Source organism: Mus caroli, unplaced genomic scaffold (assembly GCF_978045245.1).
Source record: "Mus caroli unplaced genomic scaffold, Mus_caroli_1 scaffold_2, whole genome shotgun sequence".
NCBI lineage: Eukaryota > Metazoa > Chordata > Mammalia > Rodentia > Muridae > Mus > Mus caroli.
The window spans coordinates 114,748,973-114,764,963 of record NW_028227257.1 but is presented as its reverse complement, the minus strand read 5'-3'; the positions used below and the strand labels follow the sequence as shown (position 1 = coordinate 114,764,963).

The 15,991-nt window shown below is 38.1% G+C and overlaps 1 protein-coding gene across 3 annotated transcripts in view; it reads left to right on the top strand.

The window, feature by feature from the left end:
- The window catches only part of Csrnp3 (cysteine and serine rich nuclear protein 3), a 184,101-nt gene that overhangs the window by 83,838 nt on the left and 84,272 nt on the right, over positions 1 to 15,991 (top strand). The window contains exon 1 of one of the 3 annotated variants that reach the window (XM_021155451.3): positions 85 to 327. The exons of 1 other annotated variant lie outside the window; for it this stretch is intronic. The gene's annotated coding sequence lies outside the window, so the exon portion shown is untranslated. Of the gene's footprint in view, positions 1 to 84; positions 328 to 1,607; positions 2,128 to 15,991 lie in introns of those variants that run through there. One more of the 3 variants, XM_021155452.3, reaches the window with a different exon arrangement.

Below are 15,991 nucleotides of genomic sequence, written 5' to 3'. Positions count from 1 at the left end.
TATCCATAGACACAGTGAAGTCAGAAGCAAGGCTGGCTTGCTCAGACAGAGCTCCATGTGATCACATATAGGCAGCCTGGCTGAGGCTGATGCCGTGCAGCAAGCAGTAGGTAATGAGTCTTTGTGCGAGGGAAGCTCTTGTCTCGGAACAATAAAGCATATGGTACCAGCAATAAAACACGGGGCTGGGAAATGTAAGAAGATTCCACTGAACCAGGAAGAACGATGCCTTCCATGATGCTGACACGTACTGTAAAATGATAATCAATTTATTTTGGATTCTAATGAATAAAGACTGCCAGGACTCGACTACAGCTGTTTGAACAGGTCGGTGATTTTTTAATAAATCCCCCCCCCAACACTTCCTGGTATTTGATTGCATTTAAATTAGGTTGGGCTGATGGGTGTTTTTGCCTTAAACAAAAACTTTGAAAGGTATTTCAAATGGAAATAGGAAAGGTGCACTTGAAGTGACCCAGCAAGATTCAATTTTTGATGGAGTCAAATAAACAGAAATGCTGATATTATTATTTTAAACTGAAAAGTTGTTTATTCTATTTAAAAATGTATAGGTCAGAAAATTTTAATTTAGTAATAGCTAATATTTGGTGTATGCAGAAATACATAAAGCCAAGTGACTAATAAATAGCAGGTTTAAAAAAAGCCTCACTTTTTTGTATGAAAAAATTCTATATTGCCTTAGTTTGTATTTCTTATAGAAGATGCTTCATTCAGAATTTGCTGATATTTTTCACTATCCTGTAAGGGTATTTATGTAAAATGTCTAATATTTTTCAATAAAAAATTTAAATGAAAATGTCAATAATGTTATTTAAGGTATTTTATACTTTATTAAGATGCTAATATTTATTTGCCTTCTATTTTCCATATGATTCTTCCCAGAAATGGAAAACACTTATAAAACCTTTTATATTATAGATGTTAGTTATTAACATATGAAGAAAGATAAATTAGCTTAATTTTAAGAAAATGACTGGGTCAACCCTATGATGATCAGAATTCCTACTGGTTCAATATCTCAGAAAAGGAAAATATGTCTTTGTGGATATTTATAAAATATATACATACATAATATTTACCTGAAAATAAGTAGCTCTTGAGTTTATGAGTAATACAGAAGTTTGTATTTCAAATAGATTGCTGAGAAAGGAAAGCAAAGCCAAGATAACAAATAATAAATAGCTCACCGCTCAAATTCATTGGGAAAGAAAGACAGGCATTTCTATGAGGTGACTCTTCGAATTTAAATATGCAGTCTAACTTTGCTCTACGTTTTCACTGCTCTATCCTTTAAAGGCATCCTGGGACATAAAATCTTTACAATTAATTTTTGGGTACCATTTTAGATGATGATCTCTAAGGCACTTGGGCACATTTAACATTTTTCAATATTACTGAAATGACTGCATCTAATGTGTCTGGTGCCTAATGTAAATTGATGTCTGTAAGTTGTTGTTTAAACCACCACAACAAAAACATCCCATATGTCTGATTATGCATACGATACATATTCCACTTTAAAAAAAAAAAAGAGCTATGTCTCCAAAACAAGAGAAGTTAATGACAATTTTAAATTGGCCTTCCACACGTATTTAAATGAAGTATTTGACTATTTGGGTTTCCTTGGTTACCAGAGTCGCTGCAGACAGCTTCTTATGGTGGGGGAGGCCGTAAACAAGTAACGCAAGACTGAAACAACCGCTAAAATCTTTTATCCGTTAATGGACATAGCGGGTGCGATGTTGACAGCCTGGTGAAGCATGCCCACTCCCCACTGCGGGTCCGGGTGCTCCAGGATGCAGGTACCCTGGGCAAACCGCAGCTCCACAATTCCTTACCCAGCATTCCGCTTTGGCTGCTGGAGCACTGCCTGAACCTTATGCAAATGAGAGCAGCACAGGCTTTGACTGCAGAAGAGGAGGGGGCAGAAGGGAGTTCATAGGTCACGGGGCTGGCTGTAAGCTGGATCAGTTCCCTGAAAAAGAAAAAAAAAAATGTATCCTGGGCTTCTGCAGCCGTGTTTTGCAGCAGTTAAAGGAAGTGTGCTTTATTTCTGAAGATTTTACAGCGTGTGCCGTGTGCCGTAGTCATTTAAAGTGCATGCAGGTACGATGACATTTCCTGATGCGCCTGATTTTATTTCTGTTGAAGACAGTGATGTTGATTGGTTATTTAAATTCACTGTGGCAATTGGCAGGCTGTTGCTGGTTTTCAAGCTGTCCTTTGCTAGTTTCCTCTTCTTCTGATTATTATTCTTTTTTCCCTCCTTCACTATTTTTTTGGGTTTTTGTTCTGACTGAGTATTTCATGAGAGAAACAGTTGGGTCTAGGCTCCTAAATAATTTCCCCTTTTGGGTATGTGTTGATTTTGGAAATCTACCTGGTTGAAATATCTAGATAAATATTAAAACTTAAAATCTTTAAGTAAATTATGATTTTTTTTTACATTTTTAAAGGTATATATTTTAAAGATGTACTGAGTTCCAGCCAAAGATTTTTGTGAGGTATGTGGGATTAAATAATGGAATTCTTTTGTTTGTAGCTGAAAAGCACTATAGGATAATTTTTAGAAGTTACATTTTTATATTAGGCCGGGGTTTGGTTTGGAGAATTTTTGTTCTCGGTTGCATTGTTAAAAATATTACTAGAGAAGCGATTATTTATTTTTTGCTTTAAACTCCTTCAATATCTTTGGTTTTTTAAATTGTTATTAAATGTTTTTGAATTTTTTCAGACAGTGTTAAATTTTACACCCCCAACATCCTATGACTTTTTCTTTCAGTTAAATCAGGATTCTAAAGAAATCCTTGTAAGTCTCATAGCAGGATGAAGACTCCCTCCCTCAACTAATATCACACTTCTGTAGAATGTGTGATTACATCATAGTAAATCCATCCTACAGTAAAAAAGTGTATACTCACACTCATTGTTCACATTGCTTTTTTAATTTTCACATCAAGTAAACTGAGACAGCACAATTCAACTGTTTACCCACACCACTAAAAAAATATAAATGTAACAATTCAGCAGTTTCAACGTTAATGAGAAAAGTATGTTATTTTCATTTGCATTGACTGTGCATCTGTCTGCATTACAGATTGTGTGTGTGTGTGTTTTAGAGAGGATGAAGGTACAAAATAGGCATTTAGTCATGAGATTACTCCTTTATGGGTCTGTATTTATTGACGTTTTAAAATGAAATTTATTAAGCTTACATGTAAGAAACTAGTACACAGTGGAAAGATTTAATTATTTTCTTTACACTTAGAATAGGGAGTCATTTTATTATAATGATTAAAATGGGGGCAGTTCGGCAACAGCATCTTTCCTCTGAGATGAAGAGCCGTTGGAGGGGAGGAGACCAAAGCAGAAGTATGTAGACATTTAATCAGTGAAGGACAGTTATTTCAAATATTTATGACATTCACTTGGTAGTGGTTATTCATTGCCAGGCTCAACTCTATCACTCTTTGGGGACATTATGACATTTATCCAGGACACTAAGTTGAGTTTATGAGATAGAATTTGTGTTTTGTGTTTTTAAGACTGCAAAAATTTCAGGGTTTTCTTTTTTTCTGAACACTTCTTGTGACACTCTCAGTGACTTAAGCTACAGGAAATATATTTTAGATAAATTACTTCTTTTTTATTGTTGTTGGATAGAAAATGCTGGTCTCTGATTTCAGCATTATTTGCAGATATTTATGAAAATTGCTAAACATTCCATGTATACATGTATGTATTCTATGTACTATAGTACACATTATATCTCTATTATAATATATTATATATATTGTGTAATCAAGAAGCTAAACAGAATTCTTTATACTGTTATATTTAATTCATGATTTTAAAAAACACTTCTGTTCACTTATATAGTGCCAGTAGTTTGTGCCTGCTCACACCATGTGTGTGCTAAGCATAAAAAAGAAATGAGGTTAATATTAATATAGGCAGTGCAATACTTTTTAACTTTGGACATTTAGCAGCTACCAGCGAGCATATTTTGAATATAAAAATAAAAACACAGTGTGGGCCAAGAAATCGAGCCCATGAAGAGTCTTAGAGAAAACATGATAATAGATATGTATGGAATAAAGAGAATTGTTGTGCTTCTGTGAGCCACAAGAGAGCTATTTATGTCCTGAAGCTAATTTATGGCTTTGAATATCCTGGGTAATTTATGTCTCAATGCAAATTCACTCCAAACTTTGAAGTCTTTTTGCATTGGCTTAATCCATCCTACATCCATACAGATCCCAGCAGCTTGGATGAAGTATGCTCATGTTCTGGGTTTCTAAACATACGTAGAAAAAATAACTTTCTGTAAATATAATTCAAATTAACCTCGAGGAGTAAAAGTAAATACCGTGATCCAAATGCAAACTCCGGAGGGCAGATAGGCAGCAGGTACAAAGAAACACTGCTATATCTGACTTCAAAGAAATCTTTTGGGATTTTTTTTTTTCAAAACCAAATTTCCTACCTTCTGATTCTAAGCTTGTCGTTGTCATCATTTGAAACTAGAGACCACACTGTAGGCTTGGAAACAATTTTAGGGCAAACAGACTCAGTTTATGAGCATGGAGCATTGTCATGACTATTGTCATTTCCAAATGGAGTGTGTAGGTTTTCAGTTTTATTACCACTGTATTGTCAGTCTCCTGAACTTCTGCAGCCTACAAGACAGGAGGAACAAAGTGACTTTTAACACCAATAGGGAAATGTTGAAAATTGTTACTGAGTATCCAAAGCAACCACATTATTTTAACATGGCAGTTCTTAAGAAGCAATCAAAGCAGGAGATTGCCTTTTGATTGCTTCTTCTAGGATTTAAATAAAATTGAATCATTTTTGTTGAAAAATAAAAGCTCAACGCAATTATAAAGTGATTTTAAGGGTGTTATTAGAACTATGGCAATATTATAGTGATGTCTTATGCAGATGGAGATGATCACAACATAAAGACTATTTTCCAAACAGCAGAAGTGTATAACTCTCAGGGTCAGTTTTTAATGCTAATAACTTTTGTGGAAACAAACATAATACACATTATTCTGCCTTGTTGATTAAAGTGGAAGTCAGTATTTTCTTCCTGATATCAGAGACACTAATTCACCTTTTATTTTTAAAAAAATTATTTGCCTACTGTGAAAAACAGAAATGTAGCCTGACTGTCCTTCAGCACAGAGTAGGGTCTTAGTAGTATACGCTTGTCATAGACACACTTTTTATGCTTTTAAGGATTTTATTGTGTTTTTTTACTTGCTTAATTTTTATTTGAAACATGATAATTATTCCATAAGAAAACTATTCAAAATTGAATTTTCTAATCCATCTGATCGATTTCTTCATGATTTTACATTAAGCTCTCAATCACAGAGACTTTGCTGAGCCAGGAAAGGAAATTAACATGTCACCATACTCACACATCTGATATACTGATCATTACATACACATACACACACTCATTTCCATGAGTGTGCCCACAGGTACACACATGCACACACACTCATATGAGTGTGTTCACAGGTACACACACTTGCACACATACCCATGCATGCACGTGCACACATGCCCATGCATGTACGTGCACACATACACACACATGCACAGGAGTGTAACAACATGCACATGCACTCTCATATACATGAGTGTGCCCACAGGTACACACACATGCACACACATGCATACACATGTACACACACACATAGGAGTGTGACAACATGCACACATACACACTCATATACATGAGTGTGCCCACAGGTACACACACATGCATGCGCACACACACACATGTATATACACACACAAACACACATAGGAGTGTGACAACACACACACTCATATAAATGAGTATGCCCACAGGTGCACACATGCACACATACACATGTGTACACACACACACACACACACAGGAGTGTGACAACATGCACACACATTCACACACGGGAGTGTGCACAGATACACATGCACACACAAAATTTGTTTTTATTTTGTCCTCAGAGTACTCACTTGAACTTGAAATAAATGAGAAATTACTCCTGTTTTTATAAGAAGACTGCCATATTAGACGATTGATTATAATTTGGCAGTGCTTTATATCTAATAGGGAAATGAGAACAAGTACATGATAAAAATAGACCCACTTTTAGGGTCATCCACTAATGATTAGAGCCACATCCACCTCTTTAGTTTTAGGAACTGTATTCTCCAAGTATGGTGGTGCATTCACAGATGCCTGACTCATGGGACAGTGGAAGTAGCTTTGCCTCCAGGCAAGCTTAGGAATCCTCACATGTATTGAGTTGTCCTTACACATGTTCACAGTCCCAGTCCCAGGGAGCATATGATAGCATGCCGTGATCCAGTACATTTGAAAACATACTACAGGTAAAGCAGAATATGGGTTATGGTACTTAATACTACTTTTGTAAATATGTAAATACACTCTGAAGATTGTGTAAATCTGAAGGAATGTTGATTTCCTGAGTTGAGTTTGCCAAGAAATGTTTTATGAATGAGAACAAGCCTGGTGGTGGTGGCACACACCTTTAATCCCAGCACTGGTGGGCAGAGGTGGGCAGATCTCTGAGTTCAAGGCTAGCCTGGTCTATAGAGCAAGTTCTAGGACAGCCGGGGATATACAGAAAAACCCTTGAAAGGGGCTGGGAGGACAAGGATACAGTATCTGGAAATAGCTCTGTACGTTATACGCTTTTCTCTCTCTCTTTCTTACTTTATTTGGTTGGTTTTAATTTTTAAACAGTACAGCCCAGAGTGTCCCAAACTCAGCTGTAGCTCAGGCTGGCCTGGAGCCTTTGGAGGTCCTTCTGTTTCAGTCTCAGTGTCCCAGATGCTGAAATTACAGCGGTGCACCGCCACGCCCAGTTTCTGATCTGCTTTTCAACATCAACATTTGAGCAGGGCCAAGAAGTCCAGCTTTAAAATCTGAGTACTTTGTTTAAAACAAGAACATGTAAATGCAGGAAAACCCAAAACATGTTTAGAAAATACAGTATCTAATACTGCATTCTGTGACCTTACTAGGTAAGTGTTTTTCTTATATTGTTGGTTTTATGTGATTTCAGTCCCATATCATGGGATGGGCAGAGGCTGAACAAGAACACGGCTAAGAGTGTAGATTCAAGTGCCAACCTTGATGCCATTTTTGCAACTATTACTGACCATTTCCCAAAGCAAAAAAATGTTCTGAATCTCCACTGAAAGTCAACCTAAGTCGCACTAAGAGCTAGTGCCTTGAATTCTAAGGAGACAGTAGAGGGAGCAGCCATCATAGCTATTGAGGCTCAAATGACACGTGATTTTGTAGATACCTCAAATCTCCAAAGGTCTTTAGGTACGCTGAAACCATGTGTAGAGCTATTTTTATAACCTTTACAGGGTTTCCCATTTTTCCCTTTGCTGTAGCATTTTCCCTAGCTTTGTGTATGTAGTTAAGGTGCTACTTTCTCACCTTGGCTCCATTCAGATATGTCCACTGCATCTGAAGACTTGGAAATTCATTCATTATTTTTAGTACAGACAGAGCTTGGCACATCTTAAGTTTCACCTGATGACACAGGAGTACTAATTTGTTTGCTCAATGGAATGACCTATATGCCACAGGCTCATTGCTATTTTAAATGTCTCATGAATTGTAATGTTGTTTAAGCATTGCTGGAATTGATTGAATCACAGAGGTCTTCAAATGAGATTCAGAAAATTCATCTACATTATTTTATTATAAATAACTTTAGTAGGATGGCTAGACGTGCCTTTTCTGATCAACTCTGCTTATTTGGAACTTGTTTTTTTTGAGGGGGGGGGTCCCAAACCTCAGTTTTCATCTTTGAAAAGATATTGATGACTGTGGTGTGACCTGTGGTTGCCTTTGTGGACCAGTTTTAACTGGTACTGGTCGGACATTCAGTTAAATATAAATACCCAGGTATTGAATCTTACCACATATATTACATCTGTTAATTGCTGCCCAATGCAATGTCAGCTTCAGGTTGAATGCCAATTGTTCTTTGCTTTAGAGGATAAATAGCCATGTCTTGCCTAGGGTGGTGATTTGTTTTAAAGAATGTGCGAAGTTATTTTTCTTATGAATCCTAAGTTTTGAAATTTCCTTTCTTTTCTGTGCCTCGTGGATGGGTGTGGTTGTGAAGCGTGGTCTTGTCGCTCTCTCATGCCCTTCGCAGGATGCTTTATGAGGAAAATGGTGCCGTGGATTTTACATTCTTTTCCTTCACACTAGCCTGATGGTTCCTCCAAGGAAAACATTACCAGAGCTCCTAAGTACCCTTCAGCTACACTGCTTAGTCTATTTCATTATTCAGTCAGAAACTTTCTAAAGACAGAGAAAACTTCAAGTGCTAAGTAGGAGAGACAGGGTTAGATTTCATGGCCACTGTAATAGTGATTCCTCCACGTCTGCATGGTCCTTTTATTCTTTTTAATGCGTTTAGTCTCCACAGTGGTTCAAGACATTAGGCTAAGTACTGATTTTTAAGTCCTAATAGCAAGCATAGAAAATAACATTTCCATTGTCTTCACTTGAGACTTTTTTCTGTTAGGATGGGAAAATGAGCATGTAACAGGCTGATGAGCATTTTCAACAGGCTTAGAAGCCTCTTATTTTCTTAATTGGTTTTCTCTCCCCTCACTAATGAGAAAAACAAACAAAACAAAACAAAACAAAACAAACAAACAAACAAACCCCAGCAAACACCCTAAAAATTGACCTTGGAGAAAGTGTTTTGACTCTTAGGCTGGCATGTAATCAATTTAACTACTTTTCCAAATAACAGACGGTCAGTTATTAAGGGTAAAGCCATTAAAAAGCCATGGTCTGGCTTTCCTGCAGGAATGCCAACCCCAATAGCACATCAAAGCACATAGCAGCATGGGGGAGCCTCTAAGGTGTGTCCCAGGCCCAGCCAGACAAAATTCCTTTGTTGTTCAAAAAAAAACAAGTCGATTTAGCCACCAGTCTGTGCATTGAGGAGGAAGAGAATGTGCAGAGGTAAGTAGCACTTCTTACACAGAGGCCACAGCCTTTGTCACTTAGCTGCAAGCCTTGGAGGAGACTGCCCCAGAGTCTCTTACTAATGTTGTCATACCCCTTATTTTGATAGACGTGGAAACTACACTTGGCAAGTAGCACTTTTAAAATTATACCACTTGTTAGTATCTGACCCAGATATGATAGTATGCATCCTGAGCAAGCACTGGAATACATATTAGTCCGTGGCAACTTGTACATTCAAATATGATCCAGCATCAGGTGAGCCCAGCAGTTGTAATAGTGTCAGACTCACTCAGGTCACACCAGTGCAGAGCAGTCATTTAAACCCAGTTTGCTACAGGCCAAGAAATATTTTTCAGAGAACAATAGCCTCTATCATAAAATTTTGAGCTAAGGGTCTATAAAGACGTCTGAAAACTTGGTATCCTTTATTAAAGCTATGTGGTAGGGTTTGAGGAAAAAGGGTACAAGTCACCCATTAGCTTTGTAGTGAATATATTCAGTGAATTCTCATTAGAACTACTATGTTTGAAATAGGGCAATATAGCCATCTTTTAGGAAAGGCAGATGTTTGGGGAAATATACTCCAACCTAGAATGTTCTGTCACCCAGTCACAAACTTATAGGTTGATAGACTTCTAGACACCAGTTTGGGTGGTTGTTTAAGAATGCTGTGGGGCAGAAGGGAGAACAATGAAATTGCAAGGGATATTCTGAGAGATACTTGGGGCTCTTTTCATGCATGCTAGAGAACATGAGGCTGTGGTGCTAGGGGGTAGCCCAGTGTACAGCACTTGCTTAGCACACTGAAGCACTACATTTGATCCCTAGCTCCTCCTCCAAAACAAGGCAGCTCAGAGCTTGTGTTTTAACTTGGGTAACCCACTCATCTGGGAAAGCAAATGGGGCCAATGGATCCTCAAAGTTCTTTTGACTCTGCGAATGAATGTGCTCAAATGAATCATCCCTCCAGGTTCTTTATTCACCAAAGTGGAGGGGAAGATAGCTAATAACCAGAGAAGAGCTTCCTAAACTCAGATCCCATAAACAGATGCCATATATGTTTGTGCTTTTGTGCACTTTTCCTCTGGGGGGTAGGAGAAAGGGTTCATTGCTTTCATCTCCTTAAACTTCAAATTATCAGATAGCAAAAATGTTGATATTCACTGCATAAGAATGAAGATAAAACCTTTAACTCAAAGTCACAGACGTCTCCAACTCGGGGGATTCATACATCACTGGGGAATCCCACAATCATTTCTTCCAACAAAAATATTTATTAGGCAGGATTGCTGCCAAGTTCTTGGCTTCCACAGACACCTGGACAAGAGAGGCGTTGGCTGACTTCTGTTTCTCCCACTGGCAACCCACCAGCAGCATTTTTCACATTGGTAGTGCCCCACAGAAACACCTACAGGGCTTCACCTTGCGAAATCTCTGCCAAATCCTGCTCCTCTTGGCAGCAAAGGAGCTGCTTTCTTGCCAAATGGGCTTAGGCAGAAATGGCCCTAGTATTGGGGAAGAAGATAATTTCACTTTCTTAGGGAAAAACATACATCTTCTCACTACGTATAGAATGATACATATCCAAGATGTCCTCATGCTTCCATAGTGTTCACTGATTAATGGCCTGGAATGGCAGCACATCTACTGATAAAACCGATATGTTGTTCTTGAAGAAGCATTCCGCATGCGCATATGTGTGCTTTCTCACTTTCAATAAAGCCTCATGCGCTGTAGTCACTTCACTGAAGTTTATTGGAAAAGTAGAAAAGAACATGATGCAGACATATTCTGAGTTCTAAACCCAGATTACTAAAAATCCTTAACTAAGTATCTAATTGTGTGTCTCATAGCACACAGCACAAGAAATTTGAATATCCTTCATCTTTCCCTAATCCTTTATACAACTGTGTTGCCTTACATTTTCCTAGCTTACAGATGTTGTACTTTTAAAAGGAACAACAACAACAACAACAACAAAACCTTGAAGAAGATGGGAAGAAATATTGTTAAGCAGTAGGCACAAAAAATAAATAAAACAAGCACAGATACACAGAGCTTCTCCACTGTGTTCACAACATAGAAGCATCCATAGAGGATGTATTAAAACCAGGATGTATTGAAGAAGTGGTTTTTACCTTGTAGAGATCTCAGATCTGCAGACCACTTATGCAAGAGTATAAGAGTCTGATAAATAGGGAAAAGCAAGAAATGAAGGAAAAAAATTGTTAAGATGCAAACAAAGAAAATCTCCGAATGAAAGGCTTTGAAAAGAAGCACAAAGAACTTTGCAGTAATTTCATTTTAGAAGGACAACTGATTAAACAATGATGGTTTTATTTAACAGAAACTGAGGACTTTAGTCATTATTTTTTATTAATATGGTCATGTCGGGGTAGAACATCAGAAATTAAACATAGTTTAAAAAATTAGGCACGGAAAGGATTTCATACAAACTAGCAGTTAAAAAGTTATCCACATATTTAGGAACATTTGATTAACAATTGATTGCCCCAAAGAATAAAGGTAATGTATAATATGAAATTTCTAACTGAGTCCTCTTTTCTTTAATGTTACATCAAACCTTCCCACTGTCAACTGGATGACCAAGAACTGGGGTCCAGTGGGCAGCTTGGCTGCTGACGTGTCCTTGTGCCTCATGAGACTCCTTCCAGAGCTTGGCACACCTTCTCTCATAAAGGAGCCTCTCTCCAGTGTGTACACTGTGTCTGCGGTGGCTCTCAACTCACTCTTTGAACTTGGTGAGGCAACCAGAAGAAACCTTAAACATCACCTCCCATCCTGGGTCAAGTTAAAGGACAGAAATCTTGTTGTGTATAAGACTTCATCCAGACCCTGGTATTTTCTGTACCAATGAAGTAAATCAAGCAAGCATTCTCACATGATCAAGTTCATTGAAAAAGAACTTGGTTATAGTGTCTAAGCATTTTGAATTTGTTGAAGAATTTGTTAAAAGAATGAAAAAAAAATCCAAACATGATTGTTTTATTCTTTGACAAGTCCTGACACACCACACACACACACACACACACACACACACATACACACACACATACACACCTCACAATTCCCTCATTTACACACTGTAAAGCAGATATTATAACTGGCTTTCTCAATACTGCTGCATAAAAAAGAAAGAATTTCTTTTACTAATCTTACCTTACTCTCCCTTTTAAATTGTTTACAGAATTATTAGTACAGAGATTAACCCTTCCCCAGACAAACATGAACAAGGAGTTTGTAGATGGCTTCTATTGTTTCTGGGGAAATGTTCTCTAAATATTAACCATGTGCCTATCACTTTCATGCAGTAAGGACTGACTGGGTGACATGAACCTATTGTTCCCGGTACACTGCCTCTCTGTCTATGAGAAAGAGCTCGCGCCATAAAGCAATGTTTCTCAATCTGTGGGTCTCGCCTGCTTCGAGGTCAAACAACCCTTTCACAGGGTTGGCATATCAGATATCCTACCTATCTGGTATTTACATTATGAATCAGAGCAATGGCAAATTTACAGTAATGAAGTAACGACAAAATAAATTTATGGTTGGAGGTCACCACACATGAGGAACAGTATTGCAACGTCCTGGTATTAGAGAGGTTGAGAACCAATGCTATAAAGAAACAGTTGCAAGGCCAGTGTTACTTGAAAGGTTTCCTCCTTCCGTGGCCATCAGGCTTGACTGCCCTTGACTGACCAGTCCCACTCAACCTCTTCATTTTCCCCATTGTTCAGTGAATTTGTGATTCAGCCTAGTGAGCTGGCTTTCTTTCTTTCTTTCTTTCTTTCTTTCTTTCTTTCTTTCTTTCTTTCTTTCTTTCTTTTCTTTTCTTTTCTTTTTTTTTTTTGATGGATTTTCATCTGGTATAACTCCTGTTTCCTGTTTCGATATTTTTTTGTTGTTGTTGATTACACATTAAGCTTACTTCCTTATCAGGAGCAATTAGGATTGTCAGATTAAAATGCAAACTGTTCAGTTAAGTTGAATTTCATATAAGCAAAAAAAAAATAATTTAGCCATAAATATGCTTGAAATGTCATCCATTTCTTCTTTTTTTCTTTCTGAAATTCAAATAGAACTGGATGAAGTACATTTTTATTTACTCAATCTAGCAATTTAAAATTTTAAAGTGGCACATTTGCAGATCGCATAACCTGATCCTCATTTGAATGGGGGCTATTTATTTATCGTTAAGGTATATTCTGTTCCTTTCCTCTGGTCTTCCCACTCTCTTACGAAAGTAAATCAGAAATATATTAAAGGAAATAACACTTTTTCATCATCATTATTGCAGAGTGTTTTTTTCATCAATGTGTTCAGAGATGTCCGAGCAATGCTTATATCTAATACAATATGAAATAAATAGCTTACACATGATCAGGCCTATCACAGCAATTCCCTAGTCCCTGGTACCAAGTTCTGTCTTACTTTGGGTTTCCATTGCAGTGAAGAGACACCATGACCAAAGCAACTCTTATAAAGGAAACAGTCACTTGGGGTTGGCTCACAGTTTCAGAGGTCCTGTCCATTATCATTATGGCAGGAAGTATGGCAGCTCCCGTAGAAGGAGTTGAGAGGTATGCATCTTGATCCAAAAGGAACCAGGAGAAACTCTCTTAGACAATGGGCAGAGCCAGAGCATAGGATCTGAAAGCCCACCCCCAAAGTGACACACTTCAACAAGTCCATAGCTCCTAATAGTGCCACTTCCCATTGACCAAGCATATTCAAACCACCACACTTATGTAACTTAAGAACAGCATGTTAGCAAGCATGGTTGTTAATGCTTTAACATAAAGTAGTTCTTAATTAGATTTGGCAACAAAAGTAAGGGGTGGTTGCTGGATGTGGTAGCACGGCACTTTGACTATAGCACTTGGGAAGCAAAGGCAGGTGGATCTGTGAGTTCCAAGCCAACCTGGTCTAATGGTTCCAGGTCAGCCAAGGCTATCCAGTGAGACCTTGTGTCAAAGATGAGAAGGTGTAGATAAAAAGAATGGAATCCTAGGCTAAGAATCTGGCCACATAAATTCCAGGAGTTTGTTGATAAATGAAAAGAAATAAGATGAACCTTTCTCAGATAGCAAAGGACTCTGGCTTTGAAATGAACTAGCATTCCACAAGCCCCAGGAAAGATCCTCTAGAGTAGCCTGTTCATCAAGAAATTGTCTGACTAGCAGGCAAAGATACCTGAAACCAGGAGAGAACAAAAATTAACCAGTTTTTAGAACATTGAATTGAAGCTGTGAGACTGCAGACAAGTTCCTAGCCATGGACGGCAACAGGAAAGCTTAGCAAAAATATCAAAGACTTAATGCTCTGGTTTCTCTGTGTCTTCCATTTTGGTTTTCTGTGTCTCATCTTACAGTGTGTGAACCAGTCCAGGATTTTTCAGAAGTGTGACCTGTTTGTGTTCAGCTTATCATTGTCTTATGCATTACTCTTACATGGGAGGGACATTTTTATGTCAGTTTCATCTAATTTTGATATTCATTTAATCAAACATGCCAGCTGTTAGTCAGAGGACATGGAACAGTGAGTCCTGTGAGCGTTTGTTCTTCTTCCTGGAGCTTCCAGTCCTTGAGGCAAGCAGACTTAGTAACTAAGGCTTAGAAGTCTCCGAATTTCATTCAGAGGCTGCACTGTATCTACTGTAGACCTGTTACATAGAAGGTACCATAGATCACCAGTAAGAAAAACAAAGAACCTCCCTTGTATCTGTTATCAGAGGGTGTGACAATCAGAAACAAACATGGAAATAAACAAACACCTGCTATAGAAAGTAGTAAATGTATAGAAAGAGATGAAAAAAGTAATTAGAAGGACAATCTACCAAAATAGCTTAGAGCACAGAGAAATACCAGGATTGAGACTGAACCATCCAGAGCTGATGTATCAGCAAAGTCAGAGGCTCAAAATAAATGACAAAGCTGGCCAAGCTATATTGTTGAGACATTTTAAAGGCATTGGGGGATTTGAACTTCAAAAATGACTTGAAGTCACTTTGGAGTTTTAAACTACAAACTGGTGTAATGACTTTTGTATTTTGAATTTCTCATTCTCCCTGTGACTAGAAAAACATCCAAGGCAATCAACAGTGGATGGGACAGGGGAATGATGGGGCATTTGTCCTAGTCCATGACTGTGCCTGTGACTATCATGTTTCCTGAACTGGGCAGTGAGAGCTGAGGAAAGATGCGGCATCCAGGCTTAGCACTCCACCTTCTTAACATTCAAATATGTCAATGCCTGCCCAACTTTACTTTGGGCTTTCATTCTGTATAAAGCCTATTTGAAATGTTCACACCTGGCAGATAGCAATCTGGCTGGTAGTGCATTGTAATAATAACATCTCCCTAAATCCCTGCACTTTCCTTTCCTAATAAGATGAGGAAGATGACTGCATATCGCATTGCCACTCCACTATTAAATGTGCTAGAGCCTATATATCAAAAGGCAGAGGACCATTTGTCCTTCATATTTCATTAGCATATTTCGACACATGCATGTAGTGAGATAAGACAGATGTCTTGCTTTTCACTGTTGCAGAGGCAAGCTGGGCCCTCCCTCAACCAGTTCTACAGGTCTGTGTAGTACATAGGTTGCTCCACTAAGCAACGCCCTCTGTGTGTTGTCCAGCTGAGGCCCTCTTGGTTCTCAAGATCTAGACAGAAATTACATCCAGTCTTTAACCCCATTAATTCTGTTCTTGTCCCAGATGAACTAATGAAGGAAGGTAAAGATCTCAATTTTCATCTGATCAGCAATTCCTCCTTGAAGGACTGAGGGAGGGAGAGAGGAGCCCCAGGTAGCCACCTACATGATGTGTGATGTTTGCACCTAGCTCCTGGTTGATAGATTTTCTATTCCTCATTCATGAGAAATACATCCTGCTTAAGCAAGCTATGG